This window comes from Marmota marmota, unplaced genomic scaffold, assembly GCF_001458135.2.
Source record: "Marmota marmota marmota unplaced genomic scaffold, marMar, whole genome shotgun sequence".
NCBI classification, from domain to species: domain Eukaryota; kingdom Metazoa; phylum Chordata; class Mammalia; order Rodentia; family Sciuridae; genus Marmota; species Marmota marmota.
Window position 1 is genome coordinate 4,537,406 of NW_025999946.1, and position 26,493 is coordinate 4,563,898.

At 36.0% G+C, this 26,493-nt stretch overlaps 1 protein-coding gene and 1 non-coding gene across 9 annotated transcripts in view; one reads left to right on the forward strand and one right to left on the reverse strand.

The window, feature by feature from the left end:
* Adk (adenosine kinase) overlaps positions 1-26,493 on the reverse strand; it is a 483,935-nt gene that overhangs the window by 3,316 nt on the left and 454,126 nt on the right. The gene's annotated exons all lie outside the window — the stretch shown is intronic.
* LOC125616484 lies at positions 20,680-20,786 on the forward strand. Its single transcript, XR_007347116.1, has one exon. It is a non-coding gene; the product is annotated as a U6 spliceosomal RNA (small nuclear RNA).

The following is a 26,493-nucleotide window of genomic DNA, read 5'->3' on the forward strand; positions in this document are numbered from 1 at the left end:
AATGTTTTGAACAACCCACAATAAAAAAATTAAAAAAAAAAAAAGAAAAAAAAAAAGAAAATTTCAGGTCCAGAGGATATTGCTGAATTCTACTCAACATTTAAGAAAAATAATGCCAATGATACACAAACTCTTTAGAAAACTGTGTGTGGGTGTGTGTGGGTGTGTGTGTGTGTGTGTGTGTGTTTGGGGGTGGAGAGGAAGGAAAGAAATACTACCCAGTTCATTTTTTAAGGCCATCATTACTCTAGTACCCAAATCAGAAAACTATAGACCAATACTCCTTATGAATATAGTTACAAACATTCTACAGAAAATTTTAGAAAATCAAATATAACAATATTTTAAAAATTTAGCAAATCATGATAAGTAGAGGTTATTTTAGGAATGCAAGGTTGGTTTAATATTTAAAAATCAACATAATTTATCAGATTAAATAAGAAGTCCTTAGAAGGTCATCTTAATAGAAGCAGAAAAAGCATTTGACAACTTCCAACATCTATTTCTAATAAAAACTTTGGGCAAAACACAAACAGAAGGGAATATCCTCATCCTGATAAAAAGCACTTATGAAAACTTAACTGTCAATCTCTCTCTCTCTCTCTCTTTTATTTTTATTTTTGACAGGGGGATGGTTATGGGCATTGAACCCTGGCATGCTTTACCACTGAGCCACAATGCCAGTCCTTTTTATTTTTTAGTTTAAGACAGGGTCTCACTAAATTGCTGAGACTGCCCTTGAACTTGCAATCTTCCTGCTTCAGTCTGCTGAATTGCTGAGATTACAGGTGTGTACCACTGTGTGGTAATATATTTCTTAGTAAATGATGGAATATTTCCCCATTAAGGACACTACTTAAAGCTGAAGAAGGAGGATCACAAGTTCCAGGTCAGTCTAAGCAGCTTAACAAGCCCCTGTCTCAAAATTAAAAAGGGCTGAACATGTAGCTCAGTGGTGGAGTGCCTCTGGAATCAATATCTAGTATTGAAAGAAAAACAAAACAAAACAAAACAAAACATTAAGAACAGAAGTAAAACTGTCACTGTTTGCAGACGTCATGATTGTTTATGCCTATGGTTCTCCAAAGTGGGAGATTTTGACCCTGAGGAGATATTTGGCCACGTCTGGAGACATTTTAGTTGTTATGGCTAGATTAGGAGGTGTTATGTCTATCTAGGCCAGGGATAATACCAAACATCCTACATTGTCAATAATGTCAATGACGAGAAACCCTAGTTTGAAAATCCTATGGAACCTAAAAAAAGACAAACAAACAAAAAAAAAACTTAGAACTACTGCGTGAATTTAGTAAAATTGCAGGATATAAAATCTGTATATAAAAATCAATTGAAGGGCTGGGGATGTGGCTCAAGCGGTAGCGCGTTCGCCTGGCATGCGTGCCGCCCCGTTCGATCCCCAGCATCACATACAAAACAAAGATGTTGTGTCCGCCTATAACTAAAAAATGAATATTAAAAAAAATTCTCTCTCCCTCTCTCACTCTTTCTTAAAAAAAATCAATTGAATATCTATGTTGGTAATATATGTATGCATATATATGTGTTGTAATTACATATACTAGCAATGAACAATTTGAAATTCATGTTAATTACTGTTGTCCCACAGCATCAAATTTGCCTGATAAAGTCATACAAGACCTGCACACTGAAAATAACAAAACAGTTCTAAGGACAATAAAAAAAAAAAAAGAACCTAAATAAATGGACAGATATAAAGTGCTCATAGGTCAGAAGATTCAATATCTTTATCAGCTCTGAAGAAATTTTTATTGATCCAATGTGAGATACCAATCAAAATTCTAGCAGGCTTTTTCTTTTCTTGTGGTGCTGAGCATTGAAGCCAGGGGCACCTTTCCACTGTACTACATTTCCAGCCCTTTTTATTTTTCACTTTTAGACAGGGTCTCCCTAAATTGCCATGGCTGCCCTTAAACCTGCAATCCTCTTGCCTCAGTCTCCAGAGTTACTAGTTCTATAGCCATGTACTGCCATACCCAGCTAGTAGGTTGTCTTACAGGAATTAATAAGCTGCTTATAAAATTTATATGAAAATTCAAAGGACTTAAATTAGTCAAAACAGAACTTAGAAAATGAAGAACAAAATCAGAAAACTTACATTACGTGTTTTCAAAACTATGATAATCAAGACACTACAATATTTGCATAAAGGTAGACATATAGATTGATAGAATGAACAGAGCACAGAAATAAACCTACTTCTATAAGACTGATTGCTTTTTTTCTTTTCTTTTTGTACTGACGGGCATTTTATCACTGAGCAACATTTCCAACCCTTTTAATTTTCTATTTTTAGACAGGGTCTTACTAAATTGCTGAGGGTCTTGCTAAGTTGCTGAAGCTGGCTTATGAACTTGGAATCCTCCTGCCTCAGCCTCCCATGTCATTGGGAATAAGGCATGTGCCATGGTGCGTGACAAAACCAATTCCTTTTTGACAACAGTGCCAAAGCAACTTAATGAGGAAAGGAAACTTAATGAGGAAAGAATAGTCTTTTAAATAAATTACATAAGACTGCCATATGTGAAAAAAGAAAACCACTTCAATTTTTACCTATGACATTTATAAAAATTCTGTTGGAATGAATCATAGGCTTAAATTGTGAGAGATAAACCTATGAGACATTGAGAGAAATACATCAAAGAAAAGCTTAGCTTCTTTTCTTTTCTTTTTTTTTTCTTGTATTAGTGATTGAATTCAGGGGCACTTTACCACTCAGTTACAACTCCAGCCTTTCTGATTTTTTATTTTGAGACAGAGTTTCATTAAGTTGTTGAGCCAGGCCTCAAACTTCAGATCCTTCTGATTCAGTCTCCTGAATCTTTGGGATTACAGGCATGTACCTTGGGTTTTCTAAAGATAACTTAGTAAGTTATAGAAAGTGTAAATTTTTATAGAGGACATAGCAATTTGGACTTCCTCAAAAGCAAACAATTTTGCACCTTAGTAACAAGAAACAACTCAATTAAAAAAAATGGGCCAAAATATTGAACAGATGCTAAATAATCATGTGATGTTCAACATCATTATTCATTAAAAAATACACATTAAAATTACAATTAGATACCACCACATAACCATTAGAATGGGTAAAATTAAAAAGACTAACTAGGTTCAGCTATTTACCAGCTACTTGGGGAGTGGTCTCAAAAAAAGTCTGGAAATGTATCTTAGTGGTAGGGTGCTTGCCCAGCATGTCTGAGGCCCTGGATTTGATCCACAGCACTATAAAACAAAACTAAAGAAGGACTGATCATACCAAGTGCTGGAAAGGGTGTGGGATGGGTTGGAACTCTCATACACTTGTTGTGGGAATGTAAAATGTTAAGACCAGTTTGGAAAGCTATTTGTCAGTTCTTAAAAAGTTAATCATAGCTACCATATGACCAGTCAATCTATTTCTAGGTATTTACCCAAGGTAAATGAAAGCACATATCTACAAAAAGACTTGTAAATTAATATTCCCAGATGCTTTTTATTTGTAATAACCCCCAAATGGAAATAATTCAAATGGATGAGAAGGGGCAGGAAGGCAGGATTATAAAAGGTTAGGGGCATAGTGGATATGCCCATAGCGATGGTTTCATGGGAATATACATGTCAACATTTATAAAATTGTACATTTTAAATATGGGTAGTTTATTGTATGCCAATTATACTGTAATGAAACTTAAAAAAAATTAAAAAGTGTAGTTACAAATAAGATAGGTCAAGAACAGAAAAATCTGGGCTTCTTTCCCCTTAGGGGAAACTTGAGCTGCTGCAGCAGTGCTTAAATACTCAGAAGAACAGATGATAATGAGAAACTGTTCTGTGGCCAGACTTCTCGGCCTTCCCTTAGGCCCTGGGCAGCCTGGGGGGTGAAGGTTAATTGAGAAGAGAAGCTGTGGTATAATGACCTGTGGAGAGCACTGCAAGAGATTTATGTTGTTCCTCTTCTACCATTCTGACCACACAGACTTTTCCCAGTTAGATTTGGGGAATGCTCTATATTTGATAAAATAAATATTTCCAATTAAAGAATAAAATTAATTTGGTTAACAGAGTGACGTATTTTGAAGACATGTGCTTACACTATGTGTGAGATCACTCTCTCTAGAGGTTTAGCAACAGTATTTTTATCATTGAGTTTTCAGGTAATAGTCAAAGGTCAATATTAACTTTCTGCCAAACTGTGAGACTAAAATGCTCAGCCCACACAGTGAATGGAGCTGACGCCAAATTCAGAGTCAGATCAGCTTACAATGGAAACACGTCTATTAGAGGCCTTATAAGCAACATCTGTTTTCCTCATTCCTCCTGCTCTGGTCTTTGTGAGAAAAAGAAAAGCTTATGTTTATGGAATATTTTTGTGAAGGATAAGTACCAGCATCATCTTTCTAAGTGAAGGGCGGGCTGATGAATGAAATGAGGTACTCCACAGAGTCAGTTGCTTTAACAAATGGAAAACCGGAATATTGAAGAAAGCTAAGACTTCGCCCCAGGTGAATATCACCTTTCTAATAATCTATTTTTAAAAACCAACTAAGATGAACTAAAGATAAAACATGACCAACTATAAGTAGAACCTTCAAAAAGTAGCTGATACGCATCTAAAAAGTTGTTTAAAGTTATTTAAACAAAAGGGAACTTGTAATGAAAAAACTGTAGGGAATCCTTTTATAATATGAATAAGCAAACATCTCCAAGATACTTCACTGAGTAAAACATATGCAACATACTATTTACTATTTTAACAGTTTTTAAAAGTACGACTCAGTAGTCTTAAGAGCATTTAAAATGCTGTGCAACTATCACCTGCACCTATTTTCAGGACTTTTTCATCACCTTCACAGAAATTCAGTACCCATTACACAATAAACTCCCCCTTCCTCTTCACCTCAGTCCCTGGGAACTGCGGTTTTACTTTCTGTCTCTGAGAATTTGCCTGTTCTAGGTAACTCAAATAAGAGATCATACAATACCTGTCATTTAATGTCTAGCTTTTTTCATTTAGCCCAATATTTCTAATATAATTTATTAAAAAATAATTTATTAGTTGTTGATAGACCTTTATTTATTTATATGTGGTGCTGAGAATCGAACCCAGTGCCTCAACATGCTAGACAAAAGCTCTACCACTGTGTTACAACCCCAGCCCTCCAATATAATTTTAAGTTTAGATTTTTAATTATTAGCCTACCCAAAGTGCATTTAAAAAATTTTAATAAAGTATTTATTTTTTAGTTGTAGTTGGATACAATATCTTTCCTTTATCTATTTATTTTTATGTGGTGCGGAGGATTGAACCCAGGGCCTCGCACGTGCTAGGCAAGTGCTCTACCTCTGAGCCACAATCCCAGCCCCAAAGTGCATTTAAAAAAAAAAAAAATTTGTTAAGAATCTTGCCAGGCATGATGATGCATACCTGTAATTCTAGTAGCTTGGGAGGCTGAGGCAGAAAAATCCTGAGTCCAAAGACAGCCTCAGCAAAAGTGAGGTGCTATGAGGTGCTAAGCGACTCAGTAAGCCCCTGTCTCTAAATAAAATATAAAATAGGGCTGGGGGATGTGGCTCAGTGATTGAGTGCCCCTGAATTCAATCCCTGGTACCCCACCCCCCAAATAAAGAATCTTAAATTCAGACAAAATAAATAAAAATAAAATTAGTATATTATACTATGTATACTATATTATGGAATAAAAATAAAAAGCACCTTCATAGCCTTCACTCAGATGTGCTTAAGTTTTGCTCCATTTGCATGTGTTCTCTTATGAATTTTTCCTCAACTATTTGAGAGTGAGCTGCATTAACATGGCTTTTTATCTCAAAATTCTTTGATGTGCTCTTCTGAGAATGGGATATAATCTTATATAGCCACAGTCTAGTTATCAACTTCAGTAATCTATTGTTCATATTCTAACTTTGTCAATTACCCAATAATGTCCTTTATAGTATTTTCTCATTGGAAAAATGAAACCTGGTTTAGAATTTAGCTCTATGTCCTTTTAGTCTTCTTTATTGTGGAACATTTCCTCAGTCTTTCTTTGACCTATGTGACATGGACGTTTTTGAAGAATAGTCATTTCCTACCCCCTTTTTAATAACGTCATTCTAATTTTGAGTTTGTCTGATATTTATGCATTATTGGCTAGATTACTGCATACATTATTTTGTGTCCTTCTCAGGACATGATACTGAGAGGCACATTATTCCATCTGCTGTTCACTGGTGTAATTAATTTGACCACCTGATCAAGATGCTGTTCTATTTCTCCATTATATGTAAATATTTTTTTTTCCCTTTGCATCTAACAAACAGTTTATGACTCTGTTCCTCATCTAAAGTGTCCATTCCTGTTTTCTCTGATGAGTGGATGCTAATCCATAATGGGGCAGGGGCATGGGATGAGTAAAGGAACTTTGGATTGGCCAAAGGGGATGGAGGAGAGGGAGGGGGCATGGGGATAGGAAAGATTGGTGGACTGAAATGGGCATCATTATCCTAGGTACATGTATGATTGCACAAATGATGTGACCCTACTTTGTAGGTGTGACCCTACAACCAGAGAAATGAAAAAATGTGTTCCATTTGTGTACAATGAATCAAAAAGCATTTTGTTGTCATGTATAGTATAACTGATTAGAACAAATAAAATAAATAAACAAACAAACAAATAAATAAATAAAGTATCTATTCCTGGGGCAGCGCTCATGCCATGTGCAAGGCTCAATCCCTAGCACTACACATGACACAAGTCCTCATCTCAGCTGTAGATTTAATATCTTTTTAATTAATTAATTTATTTTTTTGGTGATACCAGGAATAGAACTCAGGGCCTTGTTCAAGTTGGGCAAGTACTCTACCACTGAGCTATATCCCTAGCCCTTTTTGAGACAGGGTCTCTTTAAGTTGCCCAAGATGAACTTGGGATACTCCTCCCTCACCCTCTTGAGTAACTGGAATTACAGGTGTGCACCACCATGCCCAATTCCTGATTCCATTCAAGATTCTTAACTGAGGCAACTCAAATTGTGATGATTTTCCCATTCCAGCACATCATTTGCATTTACCAAAGTTAGCCCTTGGCATTTTACTGTAAGCAAGAAATTATCCCTTTCTTCCATCTATTATTTTAAGAATCTATTTATTGTAAGTAAAGATGCAGGGCTGGGGATAAAACTCATTGGTAGAGTGTTTTCCTAGTATGAACTAGGCCCTGGGTTTGACCCCCAGCCCTGCATTAACAAATACACACAGGGGCTGGGGCTGTGGCTCAGTGGTAGAGCGTTTGCCTGGCATGTGTGAGGCTCTGGGTTCGATTCTCTAACTGTATAAATAAATAAATAAATAAAGAAAATAAGGTCTGCCAACAACTAAAAAAATATTTTAAAAAATACACACAGTTGGGGCTGGGGTTGTGGCTCAGTGGTAGAGCGCTCGCCTAGCATGTGCAAGGTCCTGGGTTCAATCCTCAGCACCACATATAAATAGAGGTATTGTGTGCAACTACAACTAAAAAATAAATAAATATTTTTAAAAAATACACACAGTTTTTTTTTCCTACAATAAGTTTCATTTCAGTATGTTTATTATGGACAATTTCTTAACAAGTAATTTAAAATAAAATATCTTTATTAATATTAAATGCATTAAAACCTAAACATCATGACCAAGCTAAATACATAATTAGGTATGTGCCTCTATGTTGTACAGATTTTTTTAAAGTATTTTATTTTTTTAGTTGTAGTTGGACACAATCCCTTTATTTTATTTATTTTATATGTGGTGCTGAGGATTGAAACCAGGGCCTTGCACGTGCTAGTGAGTACTCTACTGCTGAGCCACAGTCCAGCCCTCATGTACAGATTTTTAAAAAATAATGGTTTGTAATTCTTCACAGCCCCTGAGTACTAAAAATGTTCCACTTTTTGCTAATGGGAGTCCCTTGTACCCTTGGACCTGCCTATATTTTTGGGCATTTCCTTATTATCTGGTATAATGTTCTGGGCTCAGGTATACTCTGGAATCGGCCTTTTCTCCAAGGATATCCGTTTCCTTTTAGCAAGGAATGGGATTAGAGAATAAGATCTAGGTGGCAACTGGGCTTTTAGTGCTACACTATGCTAGCAAACAGACCTAGGAAGCATGCATACAGGTATACACTTAAACCCATAAATATGTGTGCATACATATGTGTATACTGACAAATTTTGCAAATTGAGTTGACACCAATTCTTATCTCCACAGGGCTCTTCCCCCACCCTTTTCCCTATTCCATGTATATTCTTTCTTCTACAGTCAGAACCCTAGCTCCCAAGAATATCAACCCATTTATTTACTCAATTTTGTAATACATGTGAAATAGCTTCAGAATCATTTTGTTTCTAGGCCAGGAGCACTGGTGTATTCCTATAACTCTAGCTATTGGGAGGCTGAGGCAGGAGGGTCATGAGTTCGAGGCCCACCTGGGCAATTTGCCACAGTCTGGCTGGGCACAATTCAGGAGCCACTTGTCAAAAGAAACGAACTTTATTTTTAGAACCACAAACTGCACCACACAGCTCCTCAGGAAAAACCCTCAGAGCCCAACTGCCACCACTGGCTTCTCACAAGCCTCTCCACCTCCCCCACTCCTTCTGCTCTTGAGGCCAATTGGCTGGGTCGTGTGGGCAGAGCCAAAAAAAGTCCCCCAATGAGCAGCTTCGTAGTCTGAAAGGGCGTGGAAACAGCCCAATGAGCATCACCGCAGAGGAGCCAATCAGCTAGAAGTTGCTGGGGCCGCTGTGAGCCAATGGTCAGCTGGCAGCTAGAAGTTTGCTGGCAGCTGGAAGTTTGCTGGGGCCCCTTCAGCTGTGGCTCTCAACAGCAATTTATCGAGATGCTGTTTCAAAATAATGTAAAAAAGGGCCAGGTGGAATGGTGGACCTCTCTTGGGTTAAATTGCTAGTAGTGCTCCCCTCTCCTGCCCTAATCATTTCATCCCTAACTATAAAAAACTCAAACCTACTAAAAAGGATTCAGGACTGGTTTGCTTTTCTCCCATGTAGTCAGATACTATGTTCAGTATGTTACTTAAAGTAATTCTCTTTTTTACCCCCTTTTGGGGGGCTTATTCTACTTAAAAGATTGGAAAAAAAGTTAAGCTCACCTGTTAATAGTTTGTTTTCAGTATTATTTTTTCCTTTTTGAGTTTTTAGTTCTTTTAAAAATAAGTAGAACATTAACATGTTTCTAAAAATAAAAGTTCTATAAAAGATATATGTGGGGAGATGTCACTCTTTTACCCTGTGCTCTCCTGTCTGTGAGTAACCAACTTCACTGTCTCCTGATTTTTTTCTCCTGAAGTCCTCTGGTAAAGGGAAGCACAAATATTTCTGCTTACCAACAATCACAGGAGGAGGTACCACACTATACAGACTCTTTTGAACTTTGATTTTTTCATTTAAAAATATCTCCTGGAAATCATTTCACATCAATCCATAGAGATCTTTTTTCTTTCTTTTTTTTTTTTTTTGGTACTGGGGATTGAACTCAGGGGCATTCATCCACCGAGCCACATCACTGGCCCTGTTTTGTATTTTATTTAGAGACAGGGTCACACTGAGTTGCTAAGCACCTCATTGTTGCTGAGGCTGGCTTTGAACTTGCGATCCTCCTACTCAGCCTCCAGAGCTGCTGGGATTATAGGCAGGTGCCACCGCGCCCAGTGAGATCTTTTTCCTTTTTCATTTAGCTGTGCTAGGGATTCAACTCAGGGCCTCACATATTCTAGGCTAAATGCTCTAGGACTGAGCTACCTCCTTGACTCCTCCTTTCTTTTTCCCAGCTGCATAGTATTTCAGTATGTGGACACACTGTTTATTCAATCAATTTCCTATGTGTGGAGATTTATACAGTCTCTAATGTTTTGTAATTATAAGTAGTGTCACCATTTGATTATATCTTTGTGTGTTGTTAGGGGTGTTCTTGGACAGATTTCCAGAGGAAGGATTATCAGGTGGAAGTGTGTCTGCGCGCGTGCGCGCACGTGTGTATGTGTTTGTTAGATATTGCCAAATTCCCTTTCATAGAGGTTGAATCATTTTGTATTTCCACTAGTAATGCATTAGTGCCTATTTCCCCACAACCTTACCAACAGAATGAATTGTCCAGCTTCTGAACTTTTGTCAGTCTCGGGTTAGAAATAATAGTTCAATATAATTTTAATTTGTGTTTCTGATTATGAGTGAGATGGAATATCTTTTTATATGTTTGAAGAACAAATTCTTCTGGGAATTGTTTTTAAATTTTGCCCCTCCCTCTATTTAAAAAAATTCTTTACATTTTAAGGTATTATTCAAAAAATGTATTTTTCAGAAAAAATACCAACAATAATAGGGTATTAACCTTTACAAAAACTGTGTTAGCAAGTAAACAAAGTATTTATTCATGTTTGAATCACTGAAACATTGCCTCAGGCTCAAAGTGTACTTGATAAACATTATAGCAGATAAACATGGCTAGCAGAATTAAAATTTTTAAAAAGCAGTTTGCTCTTTTTAAGTAAAGATTTTGGACTTACCAAAAATCCAAGAAGCAAAATCTCAAATAACTGACTTGGTATGCGTGTTCAATATGAAAATCTCTTATGAGCTCTTTTTACTAGTGCCATTGCCTGTGTCTTATCAGTAAGTCACTTGAAAATGTAGGGCAAGGATCTGAATGTATGCTTTTCACGTAGCCAAGGGACCAGGAATTGGAGGAATTACACAAGGAACACGTTATCCCCATAGGTCTACTTTGGCTCCTCCTCTCCTCTGATCCTTTTAAAGATGGGCTCATCCCAGGGCCTCTCAGGCTTTTTCCAGCTTTAGGCTGGTTATGGATGGTAGGTTCTCTAGCCATTGAGGCTTAAGGTGAGTGAGAGCTTCTTGCTGATACTGAATTTGGTTCCTAGGGTTACTACTGGCAGGCTTTGAATCTTGGGATATAATCTTTCCAAATAAACCTTTGTTCATTAACAGTGGATACAGCACACTGTCTACTGGTTGACTTTATTTAGACTTTACTGATGCTAAAGAGTGTGATCCATTTTTGCTCAGCTCTATCTAGTGGCTGAGATGAAGCCTGAAATATCAAATGGTGTAAAGAGAGGAAGTGCCAAGCTGATTTCTTCAAATCACACAGAGATGGAACTGCTGGTGTAGGAAAAAGGCATAGGATTTCCTAATGTAAGCAGTCTAAATTCTTCATAGTTACAGTACATGAGGTGCAACATCTTGAATTTTCTTAGTGTCTTATATAGAGAACTGAGAAATACTTTTAGTGGGTATGAAACCTTTAATGGAGTCACTTAAAAAGAGGAAAAAACCAAAATCTCAGTTCTTTCTTTTCCATATACATCTCTTTCACTAACAGTTTTCATGGTGACTGGAACTAAACCCAGTAGACTCTAAGACTGTTTATTCTACATTCAACAGCAAAAAGCACACTAACATCATAAATGGGGAAGAACGAAGTTTTTTATTATAGGTGTATACCATCGTGTTCACCAAGATTTTAATATTTGAAGAGTGTAGGTAAGTTGTTTGGCAGTGTTGCTCCATGTGGTCTGTCTGCTGTGTTCTCATGGTTAGATTTGGGTTTAATATTTTTAATGGGAATATTACATAAATGATGCTGTGTCTCTCTCAGGGATGCCCCATCAGGGGGCATCTGTTGTTGCTTTGTCCTATCCTTTAGTGATGTGTGATCACTTGGTTAAGGTAATGTCTGCCACATTTCTCCTTATAAAAGTTATATGCTTTGTGTGAAACCAAAACAACAACAAAAAAGAACCCAATAACCTTAATAGTGACCAGTTAATTCCATCAATGGAATAATATAACCAGAATGAGGTAGCTCAATATGTGCTAATATAAAACAATCTCCAACATGAAGGCAAGTGAAAAAGCAGCAGTTTGTAAGAGTAAACACAGCATACTCTCATTTCATGAAAACTGGAATATATATACATACACAAACTTGTACAGGCACATAGTATTTTTGGATGGATACAACAGAATCTAGTAACCAAAGCTAACTCAGAGATGGGAAATAGAGAATTAGGGTGGGAACTTTTCATTTTATCTATATATAGATATGTGCACATATGCTTTTTTTTTGCATTTCCTGTAATTTTCAGACATTATTTATGAAATAAAAAGAATATTAAGCCTGGCACAGTGGCACACGCCTGTAATTCCAGGTACTTGGGAACCTAAGGCAGGAAGATCTCAAGTTTGAGGCCAGCCTCAGCAACTTAGCATGAGTCTGTCTCAAAATGAAAAAATAAAAAGCTGTAGTACCTGGGTTCAATCTCTAGAACTAAAAGAATGAAAAAATAAATGAAGTATATTAGGAATATTTTCCTATGTTTTTAAATATTCTCGAAGACCACACTTTTATTATTTATTTAAAAATATTTTTAGTTGTAAACAAACACAATAACTAGTTATTTTTTAAATATTTATTTAGTTGTAGATGAACACACAGTATCTTTACTTATTTTTATGTGGTGCTGAGGATTGAACCCAGTGCCTCACACATGCGAGGCAAGCACTTTACCACTGAGCTACAGCCTCAGCCACTAGTTATTTTTTATGTGATGCTGAGGATCAAACCCAGTGCCTCACATGTGCTCAACCACTGAGCCACAATGACAGCCCAAAGACTATGTTTTTAAATGTGGCTATAGCATCATTTATTTAATCGTATTACTGGACATTTGGGTGGTTTCAAAATTTTTTATTGCTATATCATTGTGATAAATATTATTTAAATTTTTTTTTACAGTTGTAGATGTACAGAATGCTTTTATTTTAGTTGCTTATTTTTATGTGGGGATAAGGATCAAACCCAGTACCTTACATGTGCTTGGCAAGCACTCTCCCACTGAGCTATGGCCCCAGCCTCTGATGAATATTCTTATGACATTAATCATAAGGCACATATTTGATTTCCTTAGGATACATTTACTTAAGGGTAACTGAAAAATTTCAGGACTTCTTTTCAAAAAATTATATTCCCAGTAGCACTCTGGCTATTAAAAGAAAATATATATTTTTTTAATATTTATTTTTCAGTTCTAGGTGGACACAATATATTTTATTTTTATGTGGTGCCGAGAATGGAACCCAGTGCCTCACCCACGCTAGGCGAGTGCGTTACCACTTGAGCCACATCCCCAGCCCTAAAAATATTTTTGATTTGATAATTTGAAAGGTGAAAGGCAGCACTGTGTTTTAATTTACAGTCATTTTTTTATTAGAGAGAGGTTGAATACTTTTTGCTAAATTCATATGCTCACTGATCATTTGTATTTCTCCATTTCATGAAATGTCTGATAACAACTTTACCTATTGTTCTACTGGGGTATTTCTCTTTTTTCACTATTGTAAGAGACAATCCCAGCTTGTCCACTGTATATGTTGTATATGTTGACTTGTCATCTTTCTCTCTCTCTCTCTCTCTTTCTTTTTATTTTTTTTGGCAGTGTTGGAGCTGGAACCCAGGACCTCACACATGCTAGGTAAGTGTCACACTAAGCAACATCCCCAACCCATTTGTCTTTTTTATTACGTAAATACATTTATCTTTTCTTTAATATTTTTTCCATTAACTCCAAATCAGGTAGATTTTGGCCTGTCTTTTCTTTTAGTTTATTCATGGTAATTTACTCTTTATCTGGAAATTATTTTGGGGTATGGTGATTGGTAATGATCAAACTTCATTTTCCTCCAGAGTTGTATTTTTGTTTCATGACCAATTACTTATCTATTCCATACCTATAGTTTTTAAAAATGATTTTAGATTTTACAGAGGAGCTGCAAAGAGAGTAAAGAGTGCTTGTCTGTTGATTTCAAATCCCAACTTTAAAATTTTTTTTTAGTTGTAGGTGGACACAATACCTTTATTTTATTTATTTATTTTTATGTAGTGCTGAGAATTGAATCTAGTGCTTTACACATGTGAGGCAAGTATTCTACCACTGAGTCTCAACTCCAGCCCCTTGTCCTTCCATTTTTAATCTTTAGTCAGATCCATGCAACACATTTGAGGAACATGTTTATTCAAAATAGTAAAAATTAAAAACCATGTTTCAAAAGATAAATTCCAGAGTTGAGGTAATTTTATTTTCTTCTGTTTGCTTTTATCTTTTCAATATTATGTAATAAGCAATATTACTTTTTTAAAAATATATTTATTTTTAGTTTTAGATGGACACAATATCTTTAGTTTTATTTACTTATTTTTATGTGGTGCTGAGGATAGAACCCAGGGCCTCACGCATGTCAGGTAAGCGCTCTACCACAGAGCTAAAACCCCAGCCCGCAATATTACTTTTATAATAAGTTGATAAACATCATTTTAAAAATAACATGGGAACATTTAACTATACAGAAAAATGGCTATTAAGAGCAACTTCAACAGATTCAGCTAAATGATGAGCTATTCTAACAGTTTTCCACTCATGCCTTTGGAGTTCATTAATAATTGTAACCACTTGGGACAGAGCTTTTCACAAAGTAAATCAGTATAAGTATCAGTATAAGTACAACAAAATTGGTCACTCTTCTTAGACAATTCCTCAAGGACATAAGGATCTTCACTATTTTCTGTATTCTACTCTTAGCTTTAGGAAATACAGGCAGTTTTACAGAAGACAATTTAGAAAGTTCCTGAGGGAACCTTAGAACAATCTTTTTTCCCTGAAATAAAATTTTAATCTACAGAAGCTTCATGTCAAGTAAATCTGTCCTGAAGTAGAAACTCAAGGACTGGCCAGATGTGGTGGCGCTTGCCTATAATCCCAATGGCTCCGGAGGCTGAGACAGGGGGATTGTGAGTTCAAAGCCAGCCTCAGCAACGGTGAGGCCTTAAGCAACTCAGTGAGACCTGTCTCTAAATAAAATACAAAATAGGGCTGGGGATGTGGCTCAGAGGTTGAGTGCCCTGGAGTTCAAACTCAAGGACCAATGCTTCCCTCAGGATTGCTGAAAGAATTCCTAAGGGAATTATGCAGAAAGGATCCTGAACTTCGTAGAGCCAGAGTGGTTATCATGCAATATTAATGAAAACATGTGTTTTAGCAAAAACTGTGAAGTCACTAGTCATAGGTCACAAGCCTTACCTTAGAACAGTGTAACTGATGAAGCTGGGAGACACAGACTACACATATAAAACCAAGATGTTGGCAGAGTAAGATAAATGGAAGAAAGATTTTTCTATTTGGGCTTTTCTTTTTTTTTTTTTTTAAACTAACAGACTTTATTTTTTGGAGAAGTTGTAGGTTTACACAAAAACTGAGCAGAAAGCACAGAGACTCCCATAAACTCTCTCTCTCTTCTCCTCAACCCGATTCCCCTATTACTAAAATCTTGCATTAGTGTGGTACATTTGTTATAACTGATGAATCTATATTATTATTATTAATTAATGCCTATATATTTGGGTTCATTATTTGTGTTGAATATTCTATGGGATTTGACAATGCATAAATCACCTATATCTACTATTAAAATATCACCCAGAACAGTTTCACTGCTAACAGTGCTCCACCCACTTCCCTCCGTTCTCACTCCCAGCTTCTGTCCATCCATGGCAACAACTGATCTTTTTACTATCTCCACAGATTTGCCTTTTCCAGAATATCATATAGTTGGAATTATACAGCATGTAGCTTTTCAGATTAGCTTCTTTCATTTAGGAATACAAGCTTAAGGTTCCTCCATGTCTTCTTATCAGCAGAGTCATATTTCATTGTCTGGATGTGCCACAGTTTGCTTATCCATGCACCTAGTGAAGGACATCTTGGTTGTTTTCAAGTCTTGTTCAGTTATGAATAAAACTGCTATAAACATTTGTGTGCAGGTTTTTTTGTGTGTAGACATAAGTTTTCAACTCATTTGCACAACCAAGGAGCACAATTGCTGGATCATATGGTAACCATATGTTTAGTTTTGTAAAAAACTGCCAGACTGTCTTCCAAAGTAGCTATGCCATTTTGCATTTCCACCAGCAATGAAGTTCCTGGTGTTGTACATCTTTGCCACATAAGCCACACATACAAACTCAAGATGTTGGTAAAATGAGATAAAAGAAAGGTTTTCTCAGTTAAAAAAAAATCATCTTAATAATTACTTAAAAAGAAAAACCTTCCAAAAACAAAACGGACTGTTTAAAAGTGTGTGTGTGTATTTATTTATTTTTTGGTACTGTGGATTGAACCCAGGGCTGCTTTACCACTGAGCTATATCCCCAGCCCTTTTTATTTTATTTTGACAGAGGGTCTTGCTATGTTGTTCAGGTTGGCCGTGAACCTGTGATCCTCCTGCCTCGGCCCCCTGAGTGGTGGGGATTACAGGTATGTGCTACCATGCCTGCAAAAGTATATGTATTAGATTAGATCCCAAACTCACTTATCTATTCTAGTCATCGGTCAACTCATCTCCTTTATTGTATGTTTGTTGTTTTCAGAAAATTAAATGATTCATTCGTGTGGGTGTGGTGGCACAAGCCTATAACCCTAGCAGCTCAGGAGGTTGAAACAGGAGGATTGAGAGTTCAAAGCCAGCCTTGGCAACAGTGAGGTGCTAAGCAACTCAATGAGGCCCTGTCACTAAATAAAATACAAAAATAGGGCTGGGGATGTGGGTCAATAGTTAATTGTCCCTGAGTTCAATCCCTGGTACCACCACCATTACCACAACAACAATAATAAAAGAAAATTAAATGATTCATCTCATGTTCTCCCCGACTTTATCTAATCCTTGAGGACTGGGTGCAATGATCTAAATAATCATTGACATTCCTGACTACTACAATGCTATGATTTCCCTACCTCTATCACTTGCTTTACCCATCTCATTCATTTAAGCCATCAATGTCTTTATGTACAAGTAATATCAAACTTCACACTGTATAGTAGTGATAAGTTAATTACATAGTTATTAAGAGATATGTGGGAGCAGTAACATAAAAAGTTATTGCATAATTACCTTGTTTTTGGAGGCATTACCATGTAATTAAAGCAAATTTGATATAATATTTTAGCAAGCAACAATATAAAATTCTTTTTCCTGCTTTTCCTTCCACACAAAAAAATGTTCTTAGTCATTTCTTGGTCAATAGTTTTTCAATTCTTTGTTTATTTTCCATCTTTCTTTGATATCTGCCCTTTAGAGATGATTTATGTGTTCTTCTAAACTGGCCTGTTTAAAACTTACCTTCTATATCAAAAGTTACTGGATATAAACTGTTACATGGAATATGAGGTAGTTAACTTAAAGGCTTCATTTTTTTTTAAGATTGTATTTTTGTACCTATAGCTGCTTTAAGAAAGGGCATAAGATATAAATTAAAACTGAATAATTTGAATCCTTAATTTAGTACACTTATGCCAATATGACTTCTATACTTGATTTTTATATGAAATGAATTAAGTAAAAATAACAGTGACAAAGATATGAGATAATTCAAATATGGGTAATATATACTGTTTTTCTTTGAGGATTTTATGCTTTGAGAGAAAACCATGTATGCACTTTTAAAATGGCATAATAATTCAATTTGGAGATGTCAAGAAATGCTTTCTGGTGAAGGTGACATGAACTGGACCTTGAATGAGCATCATTTTGCAGAGATGGACATTGTCAGCAGAAGGAAAAACAGATAACTGTAGACAGGACAAAGCATGTTTTAGAAAATAGTAAAAGATCAGTTATAAACTATGTGCAGGAGGAGACATGCCTGTAATCCCAGCTACTCGAGAGGCTGAGGCAGGAGGATCACAAGGTCAGCCTGGACAACTTAGTGAGACCCTGTCTCAAAATAAAATAAAAGGGCTGAGGATGTAGTTCAGTGGTAGACTGCTTGCCTAGCAAATATTAAGCCCTGGGTTAAATCTCCAGTACTGCAGGGGGAAATTAAAAAAAAAAAAGTCAGTTGTATTTGTATTGAAAACATGTCTGAAGAGGCAAGATGGGGACAGAATGTCAAGGATCTTGTAGGATATTAAATGAATTTTATACTGCAACCAATGGAGAGTCAGCCAAAATCTTTGAGCAAGGGAAGCCCATGATTACATTGCTTCTGGGCAGCAAATCCTGGCACAAGTAGGGAGTATGAATTTGCTAGGAAAGAGACTGTTACCAGAGATATCCATAGGAGTCTCCTTCAATATTCTAGGAATGGTTCTTAAAGTATGCTGCTGGACTGGCAGCTTCAGCATCATCTAAGCCCCACCACAGACTTACTATGGATTCTAGTTTTGTGCTTAAACCTTGGAAAGCATTTAAGGCCAGAAAGAAGACCAGTGTAACTAGAGTATGCAGGCAAAGATAAAAGCCTCAGGAAAAATGCTGGGACAGCAGATCATATAGTTCCTTTTAGACCACTATAGAATCTTAGATTTTCAGTCTAGTGCAATGAGAAAGCATAGCATGCTTATAAGCATATGAATTAAATAATTTAACTTCTTTTTAATGATTATTTTGGCTACTTTGCAGAAAATGGAATGAAAGGCCAGAAAGAGTGAAAGCATAGAGATTGATTAGGAAGCCACCGCAGTAAGTACAAAATGGTCTGAGCTAAAGTCATGAACAAGAAGTGGATGTGGATACATTTAAGATACAATCTTACAACTGAATCTAAAGAACTCCCTGAAGACAGAGGGGATGGAAAGATTCAAGAATGACTCCAAGGTGTCTAGCTTGAGATGTGAAGCATCTGATGTTCCATGTATTGTGTGACAGATGGATCTTGTTGTTAGGAACATTTTCGGAACTATATATAAGGGAAGAAGGACACAGACAAGACACGCAAACATACATTTTTATACAATCCACCCATCCATTACCCTTTTAAGACAAATAACATCACATCTAGCATTGTAGAGGGGCTTAGCTGAGATTTTTGTGAATCTGAATTAACTTTTAGTACTAACTGGACCAAGGGCAAACAACTTATGGTTCTTCCAGTGTCCAACTTGTAACAATGCACAAAAGGTGAACTAAGCTAGTCTAGTATTCTCTTTCAGGGACCAGAATGGAGGACAAAGACAGGCCAGTAAAGTGGCTATGAGGCTGGAAGAAGCAGACATGCAAGGCAGCTGAGGAACATGGTCAAGTGAAGCACTGGAGTAAAGATCCATGGATATCTGCTGCTCAGGTCTGCAGAACTGACTTGAATCTGGAATTACCATTTGGCTCTCCCTTCAGTGAAAACCTCCAGTTTTGGTTCTTGTTTGAGATTCACTGAGATTCTTCTTATAAAGATAACAGTGAATTCTTACTATAAATCAGACACTAGGCTTTATAAACATGACTTCATCTAACTTTGATAAAAGCCCAAATGAGGGCTGGGGTTGTGGCTCAGCATTATAGCTCTCACCTTGCACATGTGAGGCCCTGAGTTTGATCCTCAGCACCACATAAAAATAAATAAATAAACCAAAGGTATTGTGTACAACTACAACTAAAAAATAAATATATATTTAAAAAAACCCCAAATGAGGTAGGTACTCTTTATCTTCATTTGTATAGATGAGGAAACTAAACTTTAGAGCTATTAAGTAGTTTGTTCACAGTCTCTGCTGTACTGCTATAACCAAGTACCTGAGACTGAATTATTTATGACAAACACATTTGTTTAATAAAATAAACAAAAAGTTCAAGATCAAGCCAGGTGCGGTGGCGCATACCTATAATCCCAGCAGCTTGGGAGCTAAGACAGGAGGATTGTGAATTAAAAGCTAGCTTTAGCAACTTAGCGAGGCCCTAAGCAACTCAGTGAGACCTTGTCTCTAAATAAAATATAAAAAAGGGCTGGGGATTTGGCTCAGTAGTTAAGCACCCCTGGGTTCAATCTCTGTTACAAAAAAAAAAAAGAAAATCAAGATAAAGGCACTGGCATTAGGTGTCTGCTGAGGGCCTTCTGTTCATATGACAGAAGGTGGAAGGGAGTGAGAAGAGAGCAAACTAGGGGCTGGGGAGGTGGCTCAAGCGGTAACGTGCTCGCGTGGTATGTGCGGGGCGCTGGGTTCAATCCTCAGCACCACATAAAAATAAAATAACGATTTTGTGTCCACCGAAAAACTGAAAAATAAATATTAAAAATTTTCTATTAAAAAAAAAAAGAAGAAGAGAGCAAACTAGCTAAAAGTTGCATGAAGTCTCTTTTCCAAAGAGCCTTAATCCCATTAATGGGTGAGCCTAATCGCCTCTTGAATATGAATTTTGGAGGGGACACAAACTATTAACATTCCTCAAATTAGTTAAGTGTGGTACCAAGACTCAAACACATCTTTTGACCTGTTGTCTTAATTACTATACTATACTATGCTATAAAGTCTTCCATAATGCTGTGTGCTTCCTTACCAGAGAAATAAAAAAAAAATTGTTGATCCAAACTAGGTGAAATAGGTTTGTTGCTTTTATCCAAACGAATCAGATGAAACAGTGCCCTGAAGCTGATGCATGGCTGCCCTACTGTATCTTGCCTCTTTCCCATGCCACAGGTCTCCTCACATAGATGTCATTCTCTAGAAAACTGAATAAATAAATCACTGTATTGTGGGGATTTTGAAATGCATATTTAAAAATAAGATGATATGTTATAATCATTAAATCCATATGCTCTGTACTCACTTCAGCAGCACATGTACTAAAATTGGAATGATACAGAGAAAATTAGCATGGCCCCTGTGCAAGGATGACACGCAAATTTGTGAAGTGTTCTATATTTAAAAAAGAAATCCATATACTTTCTCCTCTGTCTTTGAATACTTGAACATAGAAGAAAGATCTAAATACAACTGTGAAAAATAAATGTTCTCTTCTACTGTTTGAAAAAGAGCTCTAGTGGTATTCTTTTTTTTTTTTTTTTAAAAATAAGACTGTGAGTTTTTTTAATATTTATTTTTTAGTTATAGGTGGACATAATATCTTTATTTTATTTTATGTGGTGCTAAGGATTGAACTCAGTGCTTCATGCAGGCTAGGCAAGCGCTCTACCTTTGAGCCACAACCCTAGCCCCTCTAGTGGTATTCTTTTATGTAACAAAATTTTACAACATGCTACCTTCATGATTTAAAGACTGAACTCAGGATAGCATCTGACTTAGAACTACATGGGCAGATAAACATAGGACATAGCATTTCAAAAGTCAAAGAAAACCCTCAACATCTTTTGTTGTCTTTCTGACAGTCTGTTATCCTAGGCTTTAGAATTGGTCATCCCTCAAATATCATAATTTTTCATCAGTAATGTAGGAAGCCTAAGGCAGTGGTACAAGAAGGCATGAGAAGTTTACTATGAAGCACTGAATAATCTATTATAGAAATGGAGAGGACACATTAAATATAATAGCTAAACTTACTTTTAATTTTTTTTTTTATGTTCATTGTCCTGAGTGATCTTTTTCCAACTATGATGTTTTTCCAGTCATTTACATGAGGGCGGGTAGAATGTTTATATGAAGACTTTCATCAAGCTCAAGGCTAATGCATTTTCTTCAAAGGGTAAGCAACTCTTCACTTTGATTCATTTCTTGCTCAATATACACTAACTTTTATCATAAAGATGACAACTAAAAGCCAGCTAGAATACTTTAGAATCTTCTTTTTTTATATTTTCCTTTCCAATCTGTATGCATTTTACTTTTTTTTTTTTTTTGGTTAATGTTTTTTAGTTGTTGATGGACTTTATTTATTTATTTATTTATTTTGCTGAGGATGGAACCCACTGTCTCACACATGTTAGGAAAGAGCTATATCCCTGAGCTACAACCCCAATCTCCTTCTTCTTTTCTTTTTTTTTTTAGTTGTAGTTGGACACAATACCTTTATTTATTTATTTATTTTTATGTGGTGCTGAGGATCGAACCCAGTGCCTCGCGCACATGCTAGGCGAGTGTTCTACTGCTGAGTAACAACCCCAGCCCCAAGCCCTATCTTCTTCTTCTTCTTCTTTTTAATTTTTTTTTTTTGGTGGACACAATATCTTTATTTTACATTTATGTGGTGCTGAGGATCGAACCCAGTGCCTCATGCATGCTAGGTGAGCACTCTACCACTGAGCCACAATTCCAGCCCCCCTATCTTCTTTTAATGAAGGTATTTAGAAAACCAAAATGACATTGATAGTTTTATGTTTCTAGGTCATGCTGTGGGCAAAGACATGTCAGTGTACTAAAGATAATAACAATTTTTTTTTCCTACAAGGACACATTTTGCATTGTTTTATAATTATTTTACCAATTCATTAAAGGTGATTCTTTTTTTCAGAAAAAAAAATGCATGCATTTCTTTAGTTAGTATGAGTGCAGATTACTATCTCTTTACACAGGTTTTGGCTCTAATTGTATTTTAGTGAGAGCCTAATTATTAGAAAGAGAAAAATCTAAAAAACTTTAGCCATTTTATTCATATGTTTAAAAAGTCACAACCCTGAAATCTTTCTGTACCTGAAAACACTGACAAATGCTTGGTTATTATTACTAGAGTAAAGTTTAATAAAAGCTAATTAAGCTACAAAACTCCCAAGTGGTTAACTGATTTTAGGGGCTAAATTTCTAGTACTTCTAATTATCCTCTGATGGCTTTACTTAGTGTTTCACAACCATGACAGATGACAATGAAAAACTGCAGTGAAATTCATCCATCCTGACACTGTGCTAAGCATCAGCTTCTCCCTCTCCAAGTAAAATCAATACTCTGTTTGAGTAAACACGTTTACAGCTTTATTAGGATGTCTTGCTTGTTCTGTAACAGCTACTTGAAGCTGTGGTAACAAATCGACTCAACTCAGTTAAACCTAGAGAGCTGGGTAAGAGGCCCATCGATAAGGTTGTTATAAAAATAAACTGCAGGAGATCAGAAAGCTGGAGCAAACAGTCTGGTAAATGTCAATATTTTCCCTTACAGAGGATGACAAAAACAGTGAGATAATGTGGGAAGTCCTTTTCCCCCCTGAAAAATGTTTCTGTTTCAATAGGATAAAAGCATTTCTACTTTTTGTGCACAGCTCTTCTGAATGAAATTTTCACTTCCTAATTCTCATGTGAACCCAAAATAATAAGTTAAAATAAATACTTGGCATTTTTCATGCCATTTCACATTCTTTATTTCCCTTAATATTTAGAGACATATTTTGGTCTTCACTAGCTTTATAAAATAGCCTTTTCCAAGTTATCACGAATATCTGTGATGGTTCAACCTTAACTTCTTTTCATTAAAGAAACAAAAGTTTTGTCATTCACATTTGGGAAGTCATTTCAATGGAATGTTCACTCCTGTACTAGTATCTATGAGACTGATATATTTTATATCTTTAAAATTAGGCCTTCCATGTTTTTGTATTTAACAAGAGCATGTTGTGCTGGATTTACATAGGCTGTACAACCTCTTGAGTAGTAGTGGTATGTATAAAATATCTGCTATCTATTAGGAGCAAGCCTCCATTGTGGGCACAGCTCTACCAAACAAGGACTCATTCTCGTTTAGATGTCCACAGGTTGCTCAAAGAAGTAACATCTGGCAGGAAATTCCCACTTCAATTTGGCTAGCTTAGACTATCCAGATGTGACAAAGTAATGGTTTTCCCTTGCTGAAAAGTGCTTGCATGTAAACTTTTTTTTTCTTTTACATTCTATGTAGTCTAGTTAGTAAATTTTGTTTTGTTTTGACTTCATAAATTGACTACCATTACCAACTAGTCATGAGCTCACATAACAACTTGTAACCCATGTTAGAAAACTCAGATCTTTTAGGGGAAAAAAAAATCGGCAAACATTAAATTTTGAAATAACTTAAAAAGCTAATGTGCCTGCCAGGGTAAGGTCTGTCGTAGCAGGTATTTGCATAATGAAAACCAAAGCTTAAATGGTATCAGATGGTGCAATGGCTGACTGGTATAGGAAGTCAATTCATAGCTAAAGTTCCTTCACAATAGGACAACACACACTCCTAACATAAAGTGCACAACTAAGAAACAATGCATGTAATATATAGGTTCAGGGGCATTGCTGCAGCTATGAGAAAAACTTTAGTGTCTTATAGATATATCTGTCAGGATAACTTATTTCCTCTTTGTGGTGGCTGAAACTGGAAACTTGTTTAGTGCTACTAACATAGCTCGGGACATTGTATTTGAATTTAAAACAAAACCCTTCCATCCAATTTAAAAATACTTATTGGGGCTGGGAATAAAGCTCAGTGATAGGAATGCTTGCCCAAGGCTGGGGTTCTATCCAGAGTACTGGGAGATGGGAACAAAGACTTATTGGGATGAGGTCATAGCTGTTGGAATAAGATGATACTATGCTATTTATGTGAGGCTGTACTTATGCCCTTACTCATAAGCAAGAAAACTAATTTTGTTACTATTTGCCTCAATTATTAAAAATCCTGTATTTGACAATTTCTCATAGGATGATTCTAAAATTTTAAAAGTTTTTGATGAAGAAAACATTTAAATTTTTTTTGCCTCACGCATGCCAGGCAAGTACTCAACCACTAAGCTACAACCCCAGCCGCAATGATGATGGAAACATTTTAGCTTGCCATTTATTTCATGAGCTAGAAATAAAACATATATATCTGAACTCCATAAAATGTCAATATTAACGGGATAATTAAATGAAAAATATGTTAAGCACCTGTGTTTATAGCCTAGATTGAGGAACTCACATCCAAAGTGAGAGAAGCTGTTACTTTAGTAATCCTATTGCAATTTTTTTGTTTTATTCAGATCTTTTCTGATATTACATAGTTTTATAATATCAAAGATTATATTTCATGCAAATCACCGTATAGTTTGAAATATTCTGTCCAATGACTTACTAGCCATGGTCTTAAGGTTGGTTAGGTTTTGTATCAATGCAACCCACATGTGACTTTATTTACTTTAAATTACATTAATTACAAAGTCAACAAAGGGCATTGTAAAAATATTTAAACATCCTTGAGATATGTTTTGATGTCACATGTCAAAAAGTGACCATTGCATTCTCCCACCTCCAAGTATACCCACAGTTAAGTGGTATGTTTCTCCATGGGACTTTTATATGCATTTATAAATATACATACAACCTATACACATAAGATCACTTAAAATAAAATATAAATGTCATCATATCATACTTATTATTCTGTGACTTTTTACATTCACTTATGAAAAAATCATCTAGAAGGTTTCTGTGAAGAAATAGGCTAATATTAGGTAAGCCCAAAATCTAACACTTGAATATCATCACTATTCTAATTTTTTTCCCTAAATTTTTATTTATTTCAGTTGTTGATGGACCTTTATGTTTTATTTATATGTGATGCTGAGAATCAACCCAGTGCCTCACACATTTGAGGCAAGCACTCTACCACTGAGCCACAACCCCAGCCCCCATCACTATTCTATTTTAGGACCACAAAAACCTGGCCAAATAATTTTGTAGAATTAACAACTAAATATAGTTGATAGATAGGTCTTAGCCTTTTGGATTTTTATAGAACACTGAAATTTTCCCCAAAAGATTTTAGGGATAAACTTAAGTTTATCAAACTTTAATTATGCTAGGTAAGAATATTTAAAAACTTTCATTATTTCTAATATTATTAACAAATGAGAATAATTTAACTCCCCCAAAGTAGAAAGGACAAGATTTAAGGATGAATACATTCAATTTTATGAGAGCTTACTAAATTACCTCTACCTTCATTCATATTGACACTGACTCATAAAAACAGACTGGTACCAGTCCATAGACCAGTGTTTAGAAAATCACTTTGACCAGTTTTCCTCACTTAGAGGGCAAGATAAGATGATAAAGTTGTGGAATGTAGTACAGCAAAATGGTTATGGGTAAAACTTCTGGGTTAATGTTGAGTTTGAATCTTGGCTTTTAATGTGATCTTGGGCTGAGTAGTTACTCTTATAAAATTCTAAGACCAGAAAGACAGATTTACAGAACCAAAAAAATGGGCCGGGGGCAGTGGTGCAGGTGTATAATCAGGAGGTTGAGACAGGAGGATCGGAGGGAGTTCAATTCATCCTCAACAAAAGCAGGGGGCTAAGCAACTCAGTAAGACCCTCTCTCTAAATGAAGTACAAAAGAGGGCTGGAGATGTGATTCAGTGGTCATGTGCCCCTAAGTTCAATCGCCAGAACCAAAAAACAAAACAAACAAAAAAATGGATTTTTGCTTTAGATCAGTGTTTTGGAGGTGGTTAGTTATGCATTAAAAGCTAACAAGGGTTGTGGCTCAGCGGTAGAGTTCTCGCCTAGCAAGTGCGAGGCGCTGGGTTTGATCCTCAGCACCACATAAAAACAAATAAAATAAAGGTATTGTGTCCAACTACAACTGAAAAATAAATATTTAACAAAACAAAACAAAAAGCTAACAAGTACACACTGTATGAATCAGATAAAGTAGGTGAAACTGACTAGATCCATGTAATA